The sequence below is a fragment of the Pelodiscus sinensis genome, chromosome 1, assembly GCF_052426305.1.
Source record: "Pelodiscus sinensis isolate ZL-2025 chromosome 1, ASM5242630v1, whole genome shotgun sequence".
Taxonomy (NCBI): Eukaryota; Metazoa; Chordata; order Testudines; family Trionychidae; genus Pelodiscus; species Pelodiscus sinensis.
The window spans coordinates 90,156,925-90,182,026 of record NC_143052.1 but is presented as its reverse complement, the minus strand read 5'-3'; the positions used below and the strand labels follow the sequence as shown (position 1 = coordinate 90,182,026).

The 25,102-nt window shown below is 46.1% G+C and overlaps 1 protein-coding gene across 4 annotated transcripts in view; it reads right to left on the bottom strand.

The window, feature by feature from the left end:
- The window catches only part of TCF20 (transcription factor 20), a 200,032-nt gene that overhangs the window by 155,468 nt on the left and 19,462 nt on the right, over window positions 1–25,102 (bottom strand). For 2 of the 4 annotated variants that reach the window (XM_006120503.5, XM_075935706.2), the window contains exon 2: window positions 3,234–3,390. The exons of 1 other annotated variant lie outside the window; for it this stretch is intronic. The gene's annotated coding sequence lies outside the window, so the exon portion shown is untranslated. Of the gene's footprint in view, window positions 1–3,233; window positions 3,391–7,451; window positions 7,588–25,102 lie in introns of all 4 variants that reach the window. One more of the 4 variants, XM_075935696.2, reaches the window with a different exon arrangement.

Here is a 25,102-nt window from a genome sequence, read left to right as displayed (position 1 = left end):
CCACTTCGTCATACATGCATCTGTTAGTCTACAAGGTGCTACAGGACTCCTTGTTACTTTTGTAGATCCAGACTAACAGGGCTACCCCTCTGATACTGTATCAATGTAGTTTGCAAAGGGCTTGCGATTCAAGGAACAATACAAATGTAAGCTTGTTGTTGTTGTTGGGGGCAGGAAGATGATGGGGTAAATTCAATGTGTACGGGATGAGGTGGAGAGAGATGGGATTACAGCTCCCACAAAGCAAAGAAACTACCTGAGATGACCATGTAACTACTTGCTAGCTTTTTTTGGACTCACAGGGATCAGTCAGTCAGCCAGCCTCTTGCACAGCACAGCTACATAAGTCTTCTGGTCCTTCAGATCCCTCAATCCGGAGTAATTCCCTGCCTCAAAGATCTTGGGGGGGGGGGGGGGGAATATATCAGATCTCAGTTCATTCCCGAGCCAGGTCTGTCATTAAGAACTATCAGTACAATTGACTCTGACTCCCGTATCACAATACAGAAGTGACAGAGATCACACGGGTCAATAAACCTCCCTCTCTGCAGGTCCCCTCAAGTCAGGGTTTTGGTATACTGGCAGAAGTGGGGTGTGAGTAGTTTGCATTGCATTGCCAATGCATACATCATACTTGTTCCAAGAATAGAAAACAGTAGTATAGAGCCATCAAGACTGTATCTCTCATTGAGAAGGGAAAAAAAAGAGAGAGAGAGTGCAGTTTAAACCAGATTTTACTGGTAGAAGCCTCATCACATTTCAATTTTCTGCAGACTTTAACAGAAAATCTGAAGTGGTATCAGCTGCAGTTCCAATCTCCAAGCTCCTGAGCTGCCTACAACCCACAGTTAACATGTGTGTGTGCCTATACACACGTGCAGGCTAGGGATGTTAAATTTAGTTTAATCAACTAATTGACTAGTCGATGGAATTTCCATCAACTAGTCGATTAGTTGATAAGTGGGCGAGCCGCAGCCGGCTCGGGAACTAACCCCACTGTGGCTCTGCCTTTTAAATGTATTAAGAGCCTGTCAATAGCTGATTCCTGACTTGCACAGGGTCTCCCCCGCTGCACACCCGCCTTTCAAATGTATTCAGCTGATTCCCAGCTTGTGCCCGATCCCTACTAGCCTTCTATCACCCACAGAGACAGTGCTGGGGGAATTGGCTTTTAAGCCAGCTCCGCCCAGCACCGGCTCCTGCTCTTCCCCTCACCTTGCTGTCTCTGATAGAGGCAGCAAGGGGGTGGGGAAGTGACTAGTCGAGGGACTAGTCGACTATCCAATAAGCTTTTGCTTATCAGAAAGTCAACTAGCTGACTAGTTGCTTACATTCCTAGTGCAAGCTTGTGGTGTCATGCACAAACCTGTATAATAAAGGGGGTAGGGTGAGGGAGAAACAGATTGTTTGACGCTTGAAAGGGTTATTTATAAAATCTGCGTGTGGGCGAGAAAATAAAATGTATGAAAAATTATCTGGATTTAAAAAAAAAAAAAAACCTGTCCAGGAAGAATTATGCTGTTTGTGATAAATGTTCCTTTCTGGTTTTGTTAAAAACCTATATAATGGAGGTCTCTTTGCTGCAATTACTAGTACTTGTTTAGCATGGCAGGGCACTGCACTGCCACTGGGCCAGCTCCTCTCTGCTCCCAATTAGCATGCTAAATACTCGAACTGCACACATAGGCATGCAGGTCACTGATTGGTACGGAGGAACAGCAACCAGCTACCCTTTTCTCCAATCAGAAGGCAGCAAGGGCTCTGCTGCAAAGCTCCAGCTTCCATCATTTTATATCCTCCCATTCTTATTACTCTCTCTTTCCCCCACCCCTCGCTCCTCAGGGGGTCTCTGAGGGGAGTGATAAAAACCGCAAATTCCCCTTTCTCTCAGCTGGTCTCATTCACAGCTCATGGCAGACCCAGTTTCCTCAGGGGACCCACTAATGAAGACGGCCAACGTTAATCTCCCCCCCCCCCCCCCCAGCAGGTCGATTTACAGTTCCACGGAGAGTCCTGGCTCCCAGCCAGAGAGCTTGACATATTCTTCTTATTCTGGGGGGGGGGGCGGAGACAGAAACAGACTGACATATACACACACCCTTCTGATTTGGGAGATATAGGGGGGACCTGCTCTGAAACAGAAGCTGAAAGGAACAACAGGAACAGGGTTTTGTTGGATTATAATAGAACAATCTCTTGATGTTGCTATAGCAGTTGTTTCACCCAAAGACTGAATATAAAGAAATCACTCCCCTCGTCTCTGTGTTGAAAGGATGCGTCAATCCTGTGCCAGCAACATTACACACAAATGATTAGAAGGGGAAGTGAAAAACAACTTCTCTAATAAAAACTGCAGGGGGCATTTTAGACTGGGAGAAAATAATTAATTAGAACCTGGCCAGAACTTAGGGGTCACTTGTGAAAAGGGAAGTGGGATCCCCAACAATCAAGTGACCAAGCCCTTGATTTTACATCTCATCCATAAAATGGTACCATAAATAGTACAATGCCCTCACCCCCCGCCCATCCAAAGTACCACGTTGATGGATTGGTTCACAAGAGATTCAGATGTGTCCCTTATTAAGACACCAACCCTGCTACAGGACCTTGCCTAATATTAGAATTTTTTTCAGACCTATAATTCCCAGGGCTGCTGCTATGCTGGAAATTGTAGCATGGATATTTTTATCCTTGGGCCACATGAGAGTTCCCTCCCATCTCCTCCTTAATTTTCCTGTTCTCCATTTGGCAATTATGGCTATATTCACACCATGTCCCCTAGCTTAACGTTATTTGTTTAGTCCACTTCTGTATCTGCACACCTGAATCATCAGCGATGACAGAATAGCTCGGCTAACAGGGTCAGTCAATGAGCTATTGCTGCAGAATCACAGGGGAACCCCAAACATGAGCTTTATTCCTGCAAGATCTCTTCACCTCTGCTCCTCAGACGCTAAGCAGTGGATATTTAAAAGAGTCATGTAACTATCTATTAGTTTAGGCCCATTATTCTGCAACAGGAGAAAAGATCTTACCAAAGACAAATATATGCACTTTCATTATATTTTTCAGTCATTTAAAAAAGATTCTGATTTCAGTGTTGTAAAAAAACAATGCAAAAACCATCATGCTAGTATTACGTGCTACTCATATGAAAATGATGAGACTACTTTCACTTGCCAAACTGGCTACAGAGCAAAAATAGAAACATATATATAACTGTAGTATCTTACATTTCTATTGCACTTTTCATCTTGGCGGATCCCAGCATACTTTATAAACAATATATATGGAGGAAACTAAGACTTGGAAATTCCACTTGCCCTACGAAGAGGAGGGAGATTTCTTATGCCACTGACATCAGCTTCTACCAAACCTCAGCTTCCATTTCTGGAAAAAAAATACAAAGTGAATTAAGCATAAACTGATACAGCACCGTCTTCCTGAGTCTCCAGATAGACAGCCCCAGTGCTTCTGCTCCTCAGTCTCCCCAAGCTGCAATTGAGTGAGAATTGGCCATTTATCAGTTTTTCATTGCTGCTCTTCAGAATCCTACATGCAACAGTGAGACTGAAAACAGACAGCTTCACTTTGCTGCTTCTTGGGAAGCTCTGAGCAACAGCAGAGGCAGCACCAGAGCTATCTTGTGTCCCCCTTTACCAAAGTAACTTTAATAACCCCCACAACACCCCTCAATAGTATTATCCCCTAGGAGGATGTGGGGCCAGGACAAATCAGCTGTATTTCTCATCTGCCAGACTGTGTTCCCCTCCTGTTCCACTCAGGCCCTCTCCCAGGCCACCTCTTTCCCCCATGCCTCCTACTTCTTCCTGCCCCACCTCTTCCTGCCCAGTTCTACTCTCTCCTCCAAGCACGCTGCTCCCTTGCTCCCCTCACCCTAGCATCTCCTGATGTTGCAAAACAGCGGATCCATGGCAGGCACTGGGAGGGAGGGGAAGGCACTGATTTGCAGGGCATGCCAGCAGGCAGGAGGCATTGCGGCAGTGGTCTAAAACTCCCAGCCTGCAGGCCATCTACAGGCTGAAGCAAATTTGCCCAAGGAGGGGGAATGTTCAAACCCATCCCCCAAATCCTGCCCCCCACCCTCACCCCATAGCACCCTGTACCCCAGGGACGTGGCCTTGGGAAATGTGGAGGGCTTGACTGCTACTGCTGTCCTGGCAGGTAGCAGGGGAAGTGGAGCAAGTGTGTTCATCAAGTGTGCTCTGCTTCCCCAAGGCAAGTGCGAAGGGGTGACCTCCAAAGTGCAGGGCCCAGAACGGTAGCTCAATTTGCTATTCCCAATGGGTGGCACTGAGTGCAGCAGACCAAATAACTTGCCCAAGGTCACATAGGAAGCCTCTGACAGAGCAGAAAATTGAACCAGTCTCATGTCCCAAGCTAGTGCCCTAACCACAAGAGCATCTTTCTTCTCCCTATTTACTGGGGATAAGATAAGCATCCAAAACCAGAAGCTGTGCTGGGGTAGAGTAACAAAGAACTACTACTCATCTGTGCATCGATACTCTGGAGTGCAAGGAGGCAAAAAAATGGAAAGAGAGAGTGTTCTTTGTCTGCACAGAGAAGGCCCTTCCATTTTTTTCTGACACTTCTAGTTGGAAGCAATTTGACAAATAAGACTCTCTAGGTGGGCTCCAAGGAGAGCACTCTAGTAAAATACCCTGAACTCTCTTTCCAGACAGCTGATGGGAAGGGAGGAGTTAGTGTCTTACTTGGGCATTGTGGGTCACACCCCCACTTTTCCGATCAACCTTTGATTAGTCAGTTTAGTCCTGTAGACATTAAATATTAGTAACACTTCTAAATGCTATGCCTAAGTGGCTTGGTGGGGACAGAGAAGGAACAATGGGATAAGTTAACAAAGAGGAGAGACAGAGGAAACAGACACTGATAGCAATTCATAAAAAGAGGCACCATGGTAAGGAAAAATGGACTGAAGCCAGAATATGACAGTAGGTCTAACCAGAGCAGGAGAGATGTAGTGAGTGGGTTTTTTACTATTATTAAGCAGGAAGTTGACTTGCAATATATTACAATTAAGCACAGTACACAACTATTTGTTCTTGTGAACTGCAGGGACATGGTGCCATAGCTTTTTCTCTCTCTCTGACCATCTGCCTTAGTTCTTGGACTAGTTGATGTTAGGTACATTTTTAAAGCCTTAATCACTTCAGTCAGCAATGCTGTGCCGTCACATCTTGGACTTGATACAGACAAATATGCATATGGCACTCTCAGAAGGGGGAGAGGTTTTTGCCACAAACTCTGCAAAAAACCCCTACACTTATGAAAACTCCCATTGGATTTTTCGTGTCCACAGAGGACTTCAGTTTTTAATAAGGTCACACAGGAAAAATCCCCGCATAATAAGCTGCATGGAAGTCAATTTATTGACCTCGGGATGCAGGACCAAGTCAAGCCTGCTGGGATTCAACATTGTGGTTGCAGGAAGTCTCTAGGTGACTCATACTTGATGCTGGAGGCCATCCCTCCAGCTATGGTGAAACCTAAATAGAATTTTTAAAGTTGCCTTTGGTTTTACTAATCTAATGTACTATTCAATAACTCAAAGGAGGACTGATTTAAATTATACACACACACACACACACACACACACACACACACACACACATTTTTACCTTGACAATATCACTTTAAAAATGACTAGCACACTATTCAATTCTGTTAGCTTCAAGACAGCAGGTGCTCAGCTGGCTGATTTAGCAACCGCAGCCACTGCCAGGTCGAGCCATTGGATGCGATTTAAGGGACTACAATTCCCCACTCCCCTCAACAGCAGTTTAGAGACAGAAAGAGAGAGAAGGATTAATAGGAAGGGGGTAGGGTATGCAAGGAGAAGCCTGGATGAAGGGTTATTAAATTAAACTAATCTTATCACCACTTCAGTGGGATGCCCTTCCTAGACCTCCAAAGGGGGACACATACCAGTTGTCTTTTCCCACTCATATGTTTCCCTTTCTGTAAAGGGGAGCTACACCACTGAGAGCAAGAGACCCTCAGAACTGTCATCTGTTTGCAGAGTTAGCAAGATTCCTTTTTAGCTTTTAAGAACACCCCAATATTTCCTTTTAAATTCAATTGACATCAGCAGTTCTGCCCTATTAAATAACCCCAAAAGCAAGAAACCAAATATCCACAGCCCCAAACTTATGAAGTTATGAACAAGCAGAGACTAAACATTTTGATACGGAAATAGATTTTAGTTCCCAAAGGCTTATTATGGTGAAATTCCCACTGTATGGGGCTTTTAAAGGTCACCTGCAAAATAAATTGGGCTTATCCCCTTGTTTCCTTCTTTATTATATGCTGTACAAAGAAGGCCTTAAAGGCTTGTTTTGCTCTTTACAACGTTTTTTCTGCTTGCTCCCTTGCATTAGAAATTCAGGTTCTGTGTAGGCTGGGAGACTAGGATAACTGAAGGACCAATGAAATGGTGATCTCATAAACAGCATGAAAGCTGGGTTTCAAAAAGGAAAGGAATTGTGTTCAGACTGTTTTCCTTGGGTTTTTATTTGCTTTTGTTATCATCTATGCAGAGTCAATGGCCAATTAATATTTTGAATCTAAAGGCTGTCTTTATTCAACATCCTCATATTTTCACTAAAGGGATTTAAAGCTCAGAAAGAAAACCCACCATACCTCCTCACTGATCTAACAATGCCAGGTAAGATCACAGTGGGCATTCCCGATATTTCTAAGGTAAACAGAAAAAAAAATTAAAGTCCTCTCAGGCTCTCTTTATGCATCACAAAGAAGTAAAGAAGGCACAAGTTCAATTTAAAAAAAAATTCCTGTGAAGGTCATCTTCAAAACTGTACACTGGACAAGATACTAGAAAATGCATAGCAGGAAACAGGGCTGCACTGGCCACAGTGAGATGGACTAGGCCTTTTCCATCTGATTTTATTATTATAAAACAAAGTAAAAATAATAAGATTAGCCCTATTGGCTGGGTGTATTATCCCTGGCCACTTGAGCTTAGGACTGCTACACAGTCCGGAAGCCAGGTGGATCTTCAGTTGTAAGTTAAGTTAGCTCATACTCTTAGGTACCGTCCAGTACCTCCCTCAAGCCCAGCTAGAAAATTAGGTTAAAGCGGGAACATAGATACTACCTTGGAAAGGAGTTTCCTTGGGTAAGGGGTGAGAAGGAATCTCCCAAACCTTCCACCTCCATGGCGTCCCTCACTACTTGGGTGTAAGACTGGGAACAGCACTCCTTCAAAAAACATGATTACACCCCAAACATATCTCATGAACTCAGCTGAGACAGAATATGGCAAGCTACAAAACAAACAAGTCAGCGAGTTACCTGCTATTAGTTAGGGCCAACAAAAGGGAGCAGGTTTAAGAACAGGCTTCTCTTTGTCCCAGAGCATACAGAGTTAGTTAATTTTCCTGCCATCTCACCCTAGTAGTTTTCATTCCAGTGGATGGATGAGCTCTGCTCCAGAAAGGGTCTTCTGTGGACCATGACTCCTATTGGATGCATTCCTGATGCATCTGTAGCCTCCTCCTGAATCCTGCGGAGGGCTCTCTGTGCAGCCTGTGTGTGGATAGGGGGGGCTGAAATCAGGGAAGGGGCAGGGGAGATCCACATTGTCCATTTGCTCCAAACCCCCCTCCACTACCATCACTAGGAATGATTCAAGGCAATGAGGGTGAAAAATTCCTCACAGTGGTTTCCTCACAAATAGCATCCCACCCCCATCTCTTTTATAGTGGATGAGGGACAACTAACCCCAGAGTGGGCAGGCAGAACAGTGGCTGAGGGCAGATAGTGTGGGGCACCTGCAAGCACTGGTGCAGATCCCATGGGTGCTCTGGGGTTCAAGCACCTACAGGGAAAAATAAGCATGTGCTCAGCATCCACTGGCAACCAAATTCTCCCCTCTCCCCCCCTCCACCCCAATGCAAAACAGCTACTGTGCAGGGTTTAGGATGCTCTGGAAGGGAGGCGAAGGAGTGGGGATGTAGTGCGCTCCAGGAAGGAGGTGGGGCAGGGACTTGGACAAGGGGTGGAATTGGGGTGGTGGGCAAGGGTGGAGAGGCAGCAGGAAAAGGCAGGCTGAGGGTGAGTCTGGGGGATGGGGTCTGGAGTGCCCCCCTCTCCCTTCCCAACTAGAGGGGAAATGGGTGCCTTTGTCTGCAGGGTTACCAGTCATAATCTTTCCTTGGTGTGTACAGGCCATCCTCGCCATAAGTCCAAGATACATTCCAAAAAACTTGGATTTATAGCGAAACAACTTAAAGCGGGGAATTTTTTTTTCCTGCGGCTGACTTCCATATGCACAAATTGGTTTGTTTGGGGGTTTTTTTGTGTGACTTAAGAGCAGGAAACAGGAGGACTGATAACGCATCAGTTCCTACATGCGTCAATGACTTTAGTGCAGAACAGATGTATACCAGGGCGACGTATAGCAGGGACGTCCTGTACATTAAACAAACTCTTTTGCCCTTGCTGGGGTGCCTCAGGCAGACCCAGAGATCAGGCATGCTCAGCAGCAAAGAGAGAGGAAGGACCATTTATCAAAAATGGGGTGTATTACAGATTCCAAGCCACTCAATGAAAACAAACCAAATCCCACATCTTCAGCGTCCTGCTAGCAGCCAGGACAGCTTCTCTAGGAGAGTGGCATGGGCTCAGAGAATCAAGAAAACAACCAAAGTGCCACTATCTCTTTCCCCACAGTGATTCACCATCACCTTTCTCTGACTGAGAGCACAAGCGGTTCTCAAGAAGCAGATGTGCCAATATGGCCACGGCTAGCAAATGTTTCCTGTGCATTGGTTTCCTCAGCTTGAGGAAGCAAGGGTTAAACAGCTAAACAGCATGCTCAGTCTCAACATCAGGTGAGCAGAGATGCCCTGTATCAGTTTAGGGGGAGGCTCATAGACAGCTTTGCTCAGTGAATATCAGGGGCAAATACTGACCTGGACCAGCAGCTGCTCTCAGAGGAATATGTGGTTGGCAGCAGCAAGCAAGGAGGAATTTAGACTCCATCTAAATTGCTTTCTACTTACCCTCCACCCCCAGGACAGATCATGTATATTCTGGATTTTACAAGAGCAGGAAGGTGGTATCCTTTAATGCCAGCCACCACTCCCCAAATTATGGCTAGTAAGGCTGGGGGGAAGGGAGGGAGAGTGTTGTTTTGTTGTAAAACTGATCAATATCCCTTCCCCTACTATATCATAACACCTTCCAGCCAACCTGTCAGCGAGCCAACGAGGGCTGACCTCTCCTGGCAGCTCTGTTTAATCAGCGTGTGAGTGAGACAGAGCTTGTTGGCGTTTGCTCCTGCTCTCTGACACAGGTTATGCGGCATTAATTCTTCACAAGCTGCTCTCGTGCTCATTGTACGAGTTGCTCTGCACAGCTCCACCAGTGCCCCTCAATTCTGGCTTGGGGAATACCTTCTGCCTTTCCATTTCTGGACACAGATGTCTGCCAGTGTAAGTGAGACCTGACCTGAAGCAGTACTGTTGCAGTCCTTGGCTTCTTAAGAGCACCCTCTGCTTTTTACACCTGGCTAGCTCGGTCTGTATCAGAAATGCAGTTTAAAAACATGCTCTAGGCTCAGACCACCAAGCTTTATTTTCCCTGCAGATTAAACAGTATGTTAGCTTAGGACACAAAAAGCTTGTGTACTAATACTCCAGGCTACCTAGCAGAACACCACACTTGTACTGAGTCTGTCAGCTCCCTCCCCTTCCTAGCTCTCAATTACAGCGTAAATTCTTTTGTTTCACTTCAGAAATGCAGTAATTATTTTAGTGAAGTCTCACCGCTCCATTGGTAGAAATGCTACCATTGGAAACGGCAGCTCCCTTGACAATCACAGGCAGGGGAATGTTCCAGAAGAGATTTTTTTTCGAGTGGGGAGGGGAAGAGGTTCTCTTGACTCCTACCCACCCCTTGAAAGTGTGAAATGGCAGATTTCATATTTTTACTGCCAGGATTCTGGGAAATTCTCATCCACCCGCTCCTCCACTCTGACCCCTTATTCCGGTTCCTGACTGATCCCGGCCAAAGATGCACACGTGGGGAGGTGGGAATTGCTTTGCTTCTCTCAAGATGGACAAATAAGTGTCTGATAGCCACATGCAAACCATTAAAAACATTAATATAGCCAGCACAGCCTGTTACTTTTTTTTTTTAAAATACAGAGAATTTTTTAAGACAGGAATCTTGTCAAAGTAACAAGAGGCTTTCATCAGGTCTCATTACCTAAAGCACAGCCTCATGCCACAGCTCCCACAGAGAACAACCTGCAGCTCCTGCTGTCATTAAAGAAATGAAGATATTAAAGAAAAATTAAACCCAGGGTAGAATGTGGTTAGGAGTCTATCAATGGGTAAGGCGGGGAAGGAGTGAGAGAACAGAAAGGAAGGAAGAGAGGAGGGAGAGGGAATGACCATTCAGGGACCCTTTCACCTCAATGGGTGACTCAGGAGAGAATATACAGGATAAATAGGTCTTACAGATCATAGGGTCAGGATATTTCAGTCATCAATTGATATGGTAAATGGCACCACATTATATCTCTGGTGGTGACTCAATAATGCTGCAGGCAGAAGTCCATCCCAGTACTTATGCTTCAGGGCAAAATGTGATCCCATGGGATCAGGAAGACTTTTCCCTAACAGTAGGGTATTGCACACTTACGAGGATTTTCACAGCCTCCTCTGAAGTATTCACCAATGAACACTAAAATGGGGATTTCCAAAACAGGAGGAATGCTAGCCAGAGAAGCCCTAAAGTCTAAAGTAAGATGTAAATAATCCTTACACCGGGAACACCCCACAGAATTGTACAGCCAGGCTGTGAAGAGGTGTGATCTCAGACTGGCATAGCTATGCAAGCAGAAATCCCTAGCCTAGGTGCAGCTATACCAGTACAGTTGTCCTTTTACCAGTATGGCTGGTTTCACATGTGGCAGTCTGTACCTCCAAGCAGCACCCTGGAACGCCCATGTAAGATAGCAGATGTAAAGGCATGGCCTGTTGAAATCCATTGTTCTGTCAAAATACATATATCAGCTACTCCAGACTAACACAGCTACATTTCTATCATATATCAGTGGTGTGTCTCAAGCTATGAGATTTTGCAGTATGGCTGTTACTGACATATGCTATCAGGGACCATTAATGACCATTAATCAGTAGGAGAGCTTTACAATTCAATGACAGTTGCACAAGATCACGTCAGGGGAATTATTCAACCCACCAGGACAAGTCTGGCTAGTATTTTCCAGGCACATAGCCTGAGGGTATAAAACAGGATTGGCCAAATTTCCTGACCCTCTGGGCAGCACACAACAATCTTCAGAAGTTCAAGAGCCAAATGTGCCTGCCAGGGCTTAGGGTTAAGATGCCCCCACCCTCTTGGGCAGAAGCCAAAGGCAATGTATGGGGGGGGGGGGGAGTTATGTCCCCCCCCATCCAATTTTTGCAAGGGCTTAGCTCAGTCATATGATGGTACCAGGCTGCCTCCCTGCACAGCAGGAGCTGGAGCTGATGAAGTGGGAACTGTAGCCATGGGGAGAGGCACCAGCAAACAGCTGCATTTGCTGCAGCCTCTTCCCATGAAGCTAAGGCAGCGGCTCCTCCCTGCAGTTAGCTCCCCCCTGCCCCCCATGGAGAGGTAGTGGCGAACAAACGGGAGACAAAGAGAGGGGCAGCTAAAGATAGAAGGGGGCATGAATCAAGATATTGGTGTATATGACTCAAGTTGATGGGGATACCTTTAAATTGTGGTTCTCCCCCATTCTTAGCAGGCATGAGTCATATCTGCCATAAGCCACTAGCCCCACCATCCCACTGCAGAGCCAACTACCAAACTCTGGGTTGTGGAGAGCTCTGTGAGCCGCACTTTTAACTGTATAAGAGCAGCACAGGGCTCACAAGCTGTGGTTTTGCTGCCCTTGCTGTAAAATAAGTGGCATCATACGTTGGCCTTTCTCCTCCCCTACTTACGCTGGAAACAGCAAGAATTCTGTAAAGACAAAGACTTCAACTTAGGAGGCTGGTCCCTGGCTTGAAAGAGAAGCAAGAACTGCTACATCCAGTGGGGCAAGAACTGCTTGATTATTCTGCCTAGTGTAATAAAGTTTAAAGATTAGACTGTGCACTTGTTTTCCTTGTAACGACTGCTGAACTTGTATGCTTACCATTTATAATCACTTACCAGCTATCTTTCTGTAGTTAATAAATCAGATTTATTATATTTTACCTAAAACAATGTGTTATGGTTGAAATGCTTGGAAAAATCTCAGCTCGGTTTACAAAGGCTTGTGTATGCCCTCTTCCACACAGAGAGGGGCAGACTGGGTAATAAACGTAATCTGATCAGACTTCTGACTGGGACAAGACGGTACGATACTGGGTAAAAAGGCTGGGGAGAACTGGCTGGTATCTCGCTCTCTCTGATTTGTGAGTGGCTCTGGGAACAGTCAGGCAGTCTAGTTGGGTGTGGGGCTCCATAAGATGTTATGCTAAAATGGTAACAGGGCCCGGAGGGTTTTGCTGCCTGTCACTAGCATTATGAGACACACCCAGACTGGCAAGTGAAAGGGGTTCAGTGGTACTCCCGTTACACGCTGCACTCCAGGCACCCTGTCCTAAGGTGGTTTATTATAATGGTATGAAGCACAGCTTTGCCGTCAAGCAGGGTTACTCAACATGCGGCCTATGGGCCGCATGCAGCCTGCGGCCTGTTTGTTTGCGGCCCACAGTGCAGTTTGGATTTATGCGGGGCTCAACATGTGGCCCTCAGGTGGGAGTTTAAAAAAAAAAAAAAAAAAAGCAGTCAATATAATGGTGTTCTGTTGATACATGTTTTAGTAGTTAAATTCCTAAATTGTCGTTGCTCATTAAAGTGCTGTCATATGGGTGGAAATCAGGTAAATATTGCATTTTATTAATATCAGCAGCACTGACTTAAATGGGGCCTGTGTGTTGTGTAGTCTTGCCTTAATCTTTGTATTTATGCCCGTCACTGTGAAAGAAGCTATTTGCATATATATTTGCATGTATAGGCAATCACACTTAAGTTGCAGCCCTTGGCATGTGCTTTGAGTATCATTGTGGCCCCTGGGGCTTCCAACATTGAGTAGCCCTGCCGTAGAGTAACACCCACATTAGGAACACTTTACCACTATACTACATATTTCTATACTAGTCAAGTGTTGCTAGCATAGTCCTGGCTACAGAAAGGCTACCAAAATAACCCTCGCTGAACCACAGAGGACATGCATATATCTAAACAAAGAAGAAGATGGAAAGCAAGAGACAAACCTTGCTATTTAGCCATCTGGTGTTAGAGATTAATTGAGCCAAACAGAAATCCTTCAAAAAGTGGAAATCCAAATCCTAGTGACACCGCTGCCAAGTTTCCTGCATCTCTGTGTGTGGTTCTCATCACCACGGAGAGACATTCACTTATTTCCCTCTCAAGCGTGTGTGTGAGGCGGGGGGGGGAAGCCTATTCCCCTTGCATAAGCAGAGGGTAGGGAGGTTGGATCCAGCCAGAAGAGATTAGGGAGGCTGGTTCTGGAGGGAAACCTGGGTGAAGTGTGAGAGAAGGACTCTAGGGAAGAGGAAAAGGATGGAGAGCCTGAGGTGGGGATTGTTTGAGAAGGGAAACAAGCAAGCAACTCACTGCCAGAGAAGGTGAGGAGCAGAAAGGGCCAGAGAACAGGCTGGGTAGAGATGGAAACTGAGGGAGACAAGTTGCTGGATAATGGTAGAAGAGGGTAAATGGGGACAGCAATGGAACGGTAGTATATGGAAGCAGAAAGGAGACCCCACCAGATCTCATCCTGCCTAAAATGAGTCAGCACTTTCCTCCCCAAACAATCCCCAATCTCCAAAAACACAGCAGGGCTACAGGAATATGAAATCTTTCCTACCAAGAATGACTAAGTGTAGATGAAACAAAAGACAGGATTATGCAGCACTTTAAAGACTAACAAGATGGTTTATTAGGTGATGAGCTTTCGTGGGCCAGACTCACTGCCTCAGATCAATATGTGGAAGAAAATTGGCATGACCATATATACCAAAGTGATACAATCAAAAAAAAGTGAACACATATAAAACTGACTAATCAGATTTAAGAACAGAAGAAGGGTGAGGGGGGAAGGTTAGTGCCTGTGAGGTAATGACAATAGGGGTGATAATTGGGGAGCTGGTCGTGTCAATTTTCTTCCACATATTGATCTGAGGAAGTGGGTCTGGCCCACGAAAGCTCATCACCTAATAAACCATCTTGCTAGTCTTTAAAGTGCTGCATAGTCCTGTCTTTTGTTTCAGCAAGACCAGAATAACACGGCTGGAACTTTATCACTAAGTGTAAATGGTAGAAGGAAAACTGCAATGAAGACACCCCTTTTTCCCACTCACTCAGCTCTCATTTAAGTTGGATTTTACTGCTGAGCTGCCTGCCTGCCTCTTCCACAGCCTCCCAGACAGAGTTGCTGGCTTGCTCTCCCAACTCTCTTGGATTCAGATGACATTGTGCCTGGAACACAGCCCATTATACTAGTGACTTAAAGGGAACTGAGAAGCCAGTTTCAGCCTGACTCTAGGGACATGCTTAGATCTTGTCCACACGATAAGTGAGAACTGCACAGTAACAAGGTCAGGACACAACTATGCTGTAGCAGATTCCTCTCACTTGGTTGTATTTGTAGCACAGACATAGCCAAAAAAACAACACTCCATTGGTTCAGACTTGTTGCCCTGCCAACAGTCCCTGATTTTAAAAACCCATCCTAGGTAACCAGTGGTCCAGGACTGCTGACTCAGGTCCTTGGAGCAGTCAGCCACCTCCCAGCTCTGTACCCCTGTAACTGCTTCTTGAAACTGCACAAAGTTCAGCAGGGTTGGACCAAGCAGCCAGCTGCCTGCAGCTGAAATAGGCATCCAGCAGACACCAAAGGAGCCTTGTTAATGCCCTAAGCAATATTTGACAGCACAGGGAGGACTCAGATTAAAATGCCAAAGGAGGGAAACTCTGAATAGCATCTGCAAGAAAAGACGTTGTACTGATGCAGACTCAGACAGAGAGGTCACCACACGGGCCAGGAATCTGACACCCAAAATTAAAGCATACCATCAGGAAATGTTTCCCGACAGTGCAGTCTATTAGACTGCGATAGAGTCTCCTAGGGAAGTGATGAAAGACCCAACCCTTGATTCCTTTAAAAAGGTTAAATAAGCAGTGAAGAACATAGTGCAGGGCACTGAATTAGGTGAGGGTCAATATGATCCAGTCGTTCTCTCTCCCAGCAATAACTTCTATTAACAGAAAACAACATCTTAGGCCTAGTGTGCACACAGTTTTTGTGCTGGTGTAACTCTTAATTAAGACGGTGATTTTTGTACCGCTATGCATGTACTGGTACATTCCTAAGGGTGTGTCTAGACTACACCCCTCTGTTGGCAGAGGGATGTAAATGAAGCACTTTGAAAGTGCAAATGAAGCGGAGATTTAAATATCCCATGCTCCATTTGCATAATCGCGTCATGGTGGTGTTTTGAACAAGCGCCATTTCGAAACCAAAACTGTAGTTTAGGCGCTTTTTTTCGACAACAGCGTGATTTTTTGAAAGATCCTGTACAGCCTCTTCCTGACTTACAAAACCAGTTATGGACCAAGCAATTGGTCGTAACTCAGTTTGTTCGTAAGTCGGATCCCATAGAGTTACACGCAACCGCGCTGTTCGTAAGCACAGCTTGCATTTGTAACTCTGGGTCCGCCATTTACAGCAGCTCCGGTCGTAACTGCGAATGGTCGTAAGTTCACAACCCGCACCCGCCGCCCTGCACCCAAACTTCCTCCATAAGTCACCGACTTACGCTCTAGCTCGGAGGGGGTGGGAGGGGGGGTTATTGAAACTCCTCTCCATCCCAGGGACTGTCCCTTCCCCCAAAACCCTGCTCCTGCTCTGCCTCCTTCCACTCCCTGTTCTGTCTCTTCCCCATTCTACCCCCAAGCACTACCTTTGCTCCATCCCCTCCCCCATTCCCCCCTTCCCCCAAGCCTCCATCCCTGGAGTACCCATAGAGTCGGCACCTATGCTTCCAGAACCTGAGCCTCACCCACTCCCAAACTCTCTGTTCCAGCCCAGAGTCCGCACTCCACATCCAAACTCCTCCCACTTCCCTCACCCAAACACCTTTCCAGCACCTGCACCTCACACTTGAAATTCTTCCCTTAGCCTGCACGCACACACATGCCCCCCATTCCCTCTTGCCCCAGCCTGGTGAAAGCGAGTGACTGGGGGGGAGGGGGCGATGGAGTGAGTGAGAGGTAGGGCCTCAGGAAAGGAGCAGGGCAAGGGTCTTTGGGTTTGCCCAATTAGATAGTTGGCAACCTACTGGGCAGGCATGTGAAAGTCCTGGCTGTGCCAGAAAAGTGCACTCAGCAGCTCGCTGTGCACTAGAACTGCAGCCAGAGGCGTCCTGGGCACCAGCCAGCATGGGCGCAGCACCGCCCAAATATCAAGCAGACCATGTCCACACGGGCACGGCTTGTGAGGCATACCAGCCTACGGACTGTTCTGCCCTGGGGTCCAGAATTGCTGCCAGTGGGCCTGCCCACTGATGTTGCAAACTACAAGATTCGAGCTGTTTTAATATTAGCCTATTCCTTCAAGGCCAGAACCAGCACCCCTGTGCTAGGTGCTGCACAGGCCCATAGTAATGACAGTACTGGCCCCAAAGAATATACAAAAGCGTCAAGTTTTACAAACAAGCAAATTCCCAAAATGGTGGGCACTGAAAGTGTCATTTTAAAGCATTCATAATTTTAAAATGGTTTGAGCTACTCCCCTCAACTGGCCCGAGAAAAAGTTCCAACATACCCATAAAATATCCACAATACTTTTTTTTGGTTCAAAATTGTAAGATGTCTATTCTCCCCCCTTGTAACATAATTCTCTTTGCAACCTAATTCCATAGTTAGTGTAATTTTTTTCCCATGCCCTGCAATTCTGCCTCTTCCATGTCCTCCTGACTTCACTGAAGAACTAAGTCCCAGTCAGCAATAACTCCGTTTCTGCAGAAATGCCTATGTACTAGCTGAAGCACAAATAAATCTGCAAAGCCAAGGCTAAGATCCTCATCTTTTATCTCCAGGATGTAAAGCTTTGACAATGCTATGTTCTTTCCAGCCTGTAATGAGCCACCAGAGGGCAAACTGCTCAAATATACCCTTTAACCATTACAATTTGACAGAACAATCATTGTTGAGCATAATTACCACTTGATTTCCTCAAATGTTTGTATATGTTTTCAAGGAGGTTTGGCCATATGAACAGTTCGGAGAAGGGATGTTAAATTTAGTTTAATCAACTAATAGACTAAATAGATTAAGAGCCTCTTGGCTCTGAATACATTTAAAAAGCAGAGGCCTTTCTGGGACTAGGTGTGAGCCGGAAGTCAGCTGATTCCCAGCTCGTGCTCAGTCCCTGCTACCCCATCTCCCCTGCCCCCTGCAGAGGCGGTGCTGAGGGGAAACTGGCTTTTAAGCTGGCTCCCCCCAGCACCAGCTCCTGCTCCCTGCTTATTGGATAGTTGACTAGTCGCTCATATCCCTAGTTTGGAGAGACAGTAGCATGCTGTATTTGAGATAAAGCAACACAAAAGCATTTCACAAAATCTCAAATCTAGTGTAGTGACCTGTAACTATGGGTGCCAACCCTCCAGGATTGTCCTGGAGTCTCCAGAAATTAAAGATTAATTTTTTATTAAATATTGCATCATGTGATGAAACCGCCAGGAACATATCCAGCCAAAACTGGCAACCCTGCCTGTAACTCAAACAATTTGACCACCTTTCTTCAAAGTCTGCAGAAAAATTCTGTTTATCCTTCTGAGTAAAACTGGCAATTTTCAAGACAAACCAGTTTTGCCCAACAAGCTGTTTAAAAACGTAGCTTCACTAGAAGATTTACCTGGCGCTGCTCAGGTATTTCGTGAAACACTTTTGTGTTGCTTTATCTCAGATCTCACCGGGTAAATCTTCTAGAGAAGCTACGTTTTTAAACACCTTGCTAAGCAAAACTGGTTTGGCTTGAAAATTGTCAGTTTTACTCAGAAGGATAAACAGAATTTTTCTGCAGACTTTGAAGAAAGGTGGTCAGATTGTTTCAGGGCAGGGAGTTGGTGGTGTGGGGAGTGCAGGAAGCAGGGTTGGGGAGCAAGTAGGGGCTCAATAGTCAGAGCTGGGGTGGAGGAAATTCAGGGCAGGGGGTGGGAGCGGCCAGCAGCTTCTCCCCGGGGCCAGCCCAGGGCAGTGAGGGCCATATAGCCTACCAGCTGGCTGTTTGGTGTGGGCCCACACAGCCCAGGCCAGCAGCTGCTCCCCAGGGATGGCAGGGGCTGCACTAATCAGCTGGCAGCTGTTCCCCAGGGCAAGCCAAAGTGGCAGGGGCCAGGCTGACAGCCATCAGCTGCTACCTGAGGTTGGGGTACTTGCTGCCCCCGTGTGGTCATTCTGGGGTATAACTGTTCCTGCTATCAGACCCCTCTCTTTTTATTTGATGATGATTAAAAAAAAAAAAAAAATATCACATTCCACACACATCTCATTGTCCTGGCACAACCAAACCCTGACCTTGCTTTTTAGTTATAATAAGAGGAAGCTGTATACCAAATGTGGTGGTCCTAGTTCTTACTGTTTAGAAGGAGTTCTTTAAAAAAATGGACTCACAGGTGGACGGCCACACAGACAGATGCACAAACTCTCTCGGATATATAGTACATAACAAAATCTCATTTTTCCCTAATGATTCTAGAGCAAGGGTTCTCAACCTTCCCGGCTATTGTTCCCCTTTCTGGAATCCAATTTGTCTTGAGTACCCAAGCTTCACCTCACTTAAGAACTACTTGCTTCCAAAAATAAGAAATACTTTTTTTAAAAAAAGTTTCACAGCCACATTATTACTGACAAATTATTTACTTTCTCCTTTTTATCATATAAAATAAACTGGTTGGAATATAAATATTGTACAGGCAGTCCCCGAGTTGCGCGGATCCGACTTACGCGGATCCGACTTACATCGGATTCGTAACTGCAGACCAGGGGGACGGGGAGCAAAGCAGAGCAAAGCCGTGGAGCACGCGGGCAGCAGGACAGCCACGGCGCGTCTGGGCTGTCCCGCTGCCCCCGTGCTCTGCGGGTTTGCTCCAGACGCCTGTGGTACAGCAGCTGCGGCGCTGCCGGTTGGTCCCGTAGCGCCGCTCTGGGCGCTACTGGACCAACCCAGCAGCACCCCAGCTGCTCTGCCCCAGGCGTCCCCAAGTCAGCCGCTGCTGAAACTGACCAGTGGCTGACTACAGGAAGCCCCTGCCCCGGGCTTCCTGGAATCAGCCGCTGATCAGTTTCAGCAGCAGCTGACTTGGGGATGCCTGGGGTTCTTAAGTTGAATCTGTATGTAAGTGGAACTGGTGTCCAGATTCAGCCGCTGTTGAAACTGATCAGTTTCAGCAGTGGCTGAATCTGGACGCCAGTTCCGACTTACATACGGATTCAACTTAAGAACAAACCTACACAGTCCCTATCTTGTACGTAACCTGGGGACTGCCTGTACTTACATTTCAGTGTGATATTTGAGCCTGTTTTTTACTTATGAGCCTTGTCTGCAGTCCAAACCCCAAGTGGTCATTTCGAAGCCCCACCTCAGAAACATGTAACTTAGCTTTACGGTACCCCTGTGGCATAGGGCAGTTGCGCAAGGCCCCGCTTGCCACCCCCTAATGCCGTCCTTGAACTTGTGACACCCCCCTCCAACTGTTCCTGTGATTACTCTGAGGGCTGCAACCTCCAGGTTGACCAACAAGAATCTAGATGAATTAAGTACCCCGGAAGACCTCTTCATGCCCCTGGTTGAGAACCACTGTTCTAGAGTAGTAATAGAGATGTAGCCGTGTTAGTCCTGTTTTTTGTTTCAGCTAGACCAGACTATGTAGCACTTTAAAGACGGTTTATTAGGTGATGAGCTTTCGAGGGCCAGACCCACTTCCTCGGGTCTGGTCCACGAAAGCTCATCACCTAATAAACTATCTTGTTAGTCTTTAAAGTGCTACATAGGACTATTCTACAGAACTCTCTTTTTAGCCAAAACACTGAGGCTGCGTCTAGACTGGCAAGTTTTTCCGCAAAAGCAGCTGCTTTTGTGGAAAAAGTTGCCAGCTATCTACACTGGCCACTTGAATTTCCGCAAGAACACTGACGATCTCATGTAAGATTGTCAGTGTTCTTGCAGAAATACTATGCTGCTCCCGTTCGGACAAAAGCCCTCTTGTGCAAATACTTTTGCGCAAGAGGGCCAGTGTAGACAACACGGTATTGTTTTGCACAAAAAAGCCCCGATCACGAAAATGGCGATCGGGGCTTTCTTGCACAAAATCACGTCTAGACTGGCACGGACGCTTTTCCGCAAAAGCACCTTTTGTGGAAAAGCGTCCATGCCAATCTAGACACTCTTTTCCGCAAATGCTTTTAACGGAAAAACTTTTCCGTTAAAAGCATTTGCGGAAAATCATTCCAGTCTAGACGTCGCCTGAGAGTTTCTTTAATGGATATAACTACCACTTGCTCTCGCTAGAACAAATGTGACACAGCTCAAGCCCTCACACAAAGGCACTCCAAACAGCTTACATGCTTGCTAAATACAATTTGGAGAACACAGTGCTTCAGTAAGGCCAAATACCAGTTTGACTCTGAACTACTTCAACATCTGTGTGAATGCAAACTAGTTGAAATATTCAACTAGCTCTCCTATAGTTCACTTTCACTCCCACTTTTGGGCCTTTCAAAATCTCCCAGAATGCAGCATTTTTGAGCACCATGCCAAGAACTGTGGGATAGTTGCCTGAAAGGTGTAACAACCCAAATGGTGTAGGACAGTGATAGTGTGGACGCAGTGGAAATCTAAAAGAGTTAAACAGTATGATTCAGCCTGACTAACATGCTTTAACTGCTGCGATACAACTTGTTCCATTCTCTAGGGTAGACAAGACCCTACACTTATTCCACTCTTCAGCTTTGTTTCTAGGGTCCGATTTACATTTTTATTAAGGAGTATTTTCTCTCCTCTTCAGTCCCAATCCACCTTCACTTCCATCTGTGCAAGGGCTGCTCTGCTCTTGTGTACAAACCAAAACTACCCAGTCACCTATCTCCACGGGAGTGCAGTAGTGAGGAGAGAGAAACAAGAAAATAAATAGTTTTGGGGAAAGCTGCACACAGCTAGGGGAACTGTAGAAATGTAGGAACATTTGGGACACAAAACACATATAGTTTTTATATGCCAAAATGGAACTTTGCTCTCCCTCGATGCTTGCAAACAGTTAGAAAGTTCTAAATATCTGATGGATGCCTACAGAAGTGTCCTACATAAGTAAAATGAGTGCATAGCTATGCAATTATTAAAATGAGACGTAACTGTAGGGTTTTTTTAAATTAATTCTGTGAATTTAGCATAGGTGAAAGATTCTAAATTGACATTCCTTGGAGACTTACCCCAAGAAGAGATGCACAGGCAATGGCAGCTCATAACAAACATGAGCTCTTCACTGAAACGCATAACGAAGACCCGAAACAAAGGGGACAATATTTTTTCATGCAGGAAATTGGAACTGCTGTCAGGTTTCATTCCCTAGTGAATTCTCTCAAGAATCTCGGTTTCAAAAGCCTTTCTGATCCAAATAATTTTCAATAAATAAAGCAAAGGAACACCAGAATTGAAACTTCGGAGCTAAAGTTTCAGGGAACTTTGGGACTGAAATGAGTGGGGTTGGAGATATACATATTTCCTGCACCATCCTCAAACCTTACTCCTTCTGACCTTGAAAATCCACCCCATTTCTAGGAAGAAGGTAAGTGTTCTGTCTGCACAAGCTCTCTGCTGAATCTGCCAAACAGTGTACCAAATGGGATGCTAGAGCAGAGGTCAGCATAGGGTTGTCAGGTGTCCGGTTTTTGCCCAGACAGTTCAATATTTTGGCCTTCTGTCCAGTAAAAAAAAAAAAAAAAACCAGAGAATATCGGACATGTAAAATGTCCGGTATTGTCTGTTTTTCTTAGATGGAAGGACAGTAGCATCTGCGAGAGCAGGGGGAGCAAGGTAATTTAAAGAAGCAGCAACTTTTTTTTTTTTTTTTTTTTTTTTGCTTAACCAGTTTTTCCCTGCCTGTTCGGGATTTTTTGTGAAGGTATCTGACAACCCTAGTCAGCAATGTACAGCACGCGTGCCATAAGTGGCACACGAGATGATTTTTCATGGCATGTGCAGCATGGCAGAGGGGCTAGGCAGCCCGACCCTTCGCTAGGCGCCACATCCCTAGGGTGTGAAGCTCCCAGGAGCTAAGGGGTTAACACCCTCCTCCCACTGCTACAGGCTCTGCCTTCTGCTCTGGAAGGGGGGCGGGGATGGGGCTGCTCCACGGTGGGGTTGCACAGCTGGTGGCGCAGATGGTCACATGCTGCTGCCACTTTCATGGGGCACCGTGGCCTGGGCTAAGCTACAGCTGCTTCCCTTGGGCAGGAGGACCCTAACCCAGCACCCTGCTGTGCCCAACTGGGGACTGGAGACAGCCCTAGGAAGCCCCGGACTCTGCCTGCCCCAGCCCTGGAGCAGCAGCCTGCAGGTGAGGGGAGAACCCCAGGCAAAGGGCTGAGCCAGGCAGGGAAGTGACTGCCCCACCGAACCCCCCTTGCCCCAGCACTGCTCGTCCCTGCCAGTGTGTGTGCTGGGGGCACAGGGATGTGGTAGTAGGAGGGGGGTGAAGGAAGATGCAGGGGCAGGATGGGAGGGAGCAGGGCTTGCATTGAGGGGGATGGGGAAAGTTAAATCTTGGCACACGACTTCTGAAAGGTTGCCAACCCCTGTGCTAGAGGATATCTATGTACTAAGAAATGGAATGAGACCATCCAGCCAATTCAGTTCACTGCTTGGATGGGAACCTAGGATTTCAAGGCGAAAGCCTCCATCTTCCCATTCTCACAGCCCTGCAAATCCCATTCAAGTTCTTATACTGGATTTAAGACTAACATCATGAGACCAGTGCACCTTCCAGAAATACACAATAAAGTTCATAGGAATTCTTAGATCTAGTCTAAACTTGAACTGGTCTGGTTAGTAGCAAACCAACTGTATTTAAATCAAATGAAGCCACCCTTTGTTCTGAAAGAAGACTGTCCACATGCAGACTTGCATATTTAAATCAATTTAATTCATGGCTTTTGAGATTTCAGTGCACATTTGGGGTAGGCTCACAAGACCTTTAATCTTTCAAGACTGCCGTCTTGGCCCCCATGCCTGAGAAAGTTGTGTCACCTGTACAGAAGACTTTTACTGTATTGGCAATTGTGTTATCGACCTTGCCTTGAAATGTTAGGCAATCCTGTAGGTATCCTAAGCACCAAGACCTTGAATGTGACACACTATGTGGAACTAACATAGTGAGAGGAGAACAAATATGGCAGGCTTATAGGAAGAGAATGTGCTAGTGGAAACGTGCATTACTACAATATGTACTGCTAGTTTCCTCAGGATTGATGGCTTGCTATCCAAGTAGACTGTGTCTGTAAATGATTAGGTTGGACAGCAAGGTTTGAACCTTTGCCCATCGCCACTAAAAACCATGATGCACTATCACTTGAGTCAAAGGACTAACAATTCATGAAAGCGGCAACACTCTTCTAAGACTCTTATGTGGACTAACCATTGAAGTGTGTGGTGATGGAGGTCTTTGCTACGCTTAGTGGAATCATAAGAAAAATTGAGAGGTGGAGTCTCTCTCAAGAACGCCATAGTGAAGGCAGAGACACAGACAGGGCATTTGGTTTCAGAGATATTCAGTCTTAAGGGGGTGGCAAGCAGGGGACCTAAATGAGCAAAACGTGGCTCCACTAACAACTAAGGATGTAAAAGGTTACCCATTAAACTCACCCGTAACTGGAACCGGTAAGCCTCACCTGTTAACTGGTACGGGCCAGAGCAGATCCACACACACCCTGGGCAGGGGGCTGCTCCAGCACCACAGAGCCCACCACAGGCAGGAGCTGCTCCAGCCAGCTCTTAGTCCGCTCCCGGGGAGCCAACTACAGTACCCTCATGTTTATAGTGCAGAGCTCGCAGCGTGTATAACCATGGAACACTATGATTTTTAGCGGTTACATGGCTACCTTTTTTAATGACCTTTTACATCCCTACTAATAAGCATCCCTGTGTTTATTACAAGGTTTTGTATGAACACAAGTTGTTGGGTTTAATGCAAGCAGGGATGGATGAACTTTCCTGTGGGCCCAAGCCTATTAGATTTTGTGGGGCTCCTGTGGTATGTTCAGCCCCTAAGCGGAGGGGCCATGCTGCTCTCCACTGTGCACACTGCCCATGCCTGCAGGTGTTGTCCTCACAGCTCTCATTGGCCCCAGTTCCTGGCTAAAGGAAACTGCGGAGCCAGTGCTGGGGCAGAAGCACAACACAAAGATGCCTGAATGTCCCTCGCCTAGGGGTGCCAGACGCATGGCTCAGAACCCATGTCTAGCCGACAGCACAGAGACTTACTGCAGGCTGCGTGAAAAGAAGCAACAGGCTGCATCTGCCCTGAGCTCCCCTCCCCCTTTAGCTCAAGGCCCTGGGCTGCAGCCCTAATGCCTGTGGAAACACACTAGAAACATGCCCATTTAATGATTCCCTCTTTACAATTACATTTTGAGGCCTGTTCGTTTTAATCCATTCAGTGTTCTCTGTTGATTAAAGTGTCATGCGGTACCAATTAAAACACCGTAAAGAAATTTAAACATATTAAACCAAAATTATTGCCTTTATCAACCAAACTTAATCTCAATAAAAAAATATATCAAGTTAGCTTGGCAGAATCTATTTTCCATAAACCAATGTTGATTAATAACATTATCTTCCTTTAATTCTTTATTGGCTGAGTCCTCTCTCAGCTGCTCCACTATCTTTCCTGGGGTCAATGTCAGCCATCCCATTTATCCTGAATAAATATTGACACAATATTAGCTTTCTTCCATTCTT